Below are 307 nucleotides of genomic sequence, written 5' to 3'. Positions count from 1 at the left end.
GTTGCCATTTTGTTTTCATGGCTTTTTAAGGTAAAGTATTCCTATTAATCAATTTGATTTCCTATATGCTGTGGAACAGCACTGAACTCCAAAGTGGTGATTCCTCCTGGGAGAATTATAGAGCAAACAGCAGGGCTGATTTGACTCAGTATTGTTGATTAGATGGTTTGTCTTCAATGTACTTGATATGCCATATGAGATTTTTGGCTTCATGTACTTCTTCCTCAGGCAGCAAAACTTTTTGTAATTTTTTTGTCCTTTTGACTTTCATTTTATTCAGCCAGATATACGTAAAATTTATTCCACC

This window comes from Pteropus vampyrus, unplaced genomic scaffold, assembly GCF_000151845.1.
Source record: "Pteropus vampyrus isolate Shadow unplaced genomic scaffold, Pvam_2.0 Scaffold27, whole genome shotgun sequence".
NCBI lineage: Eukaryota > Metazoa > Chordata > Mammalia > Chiroptera > Pteropodidae > Pteropus > Pteropus vampyrus.
This window is presented reverse-complemented; position numbering follows the sequence as displayed.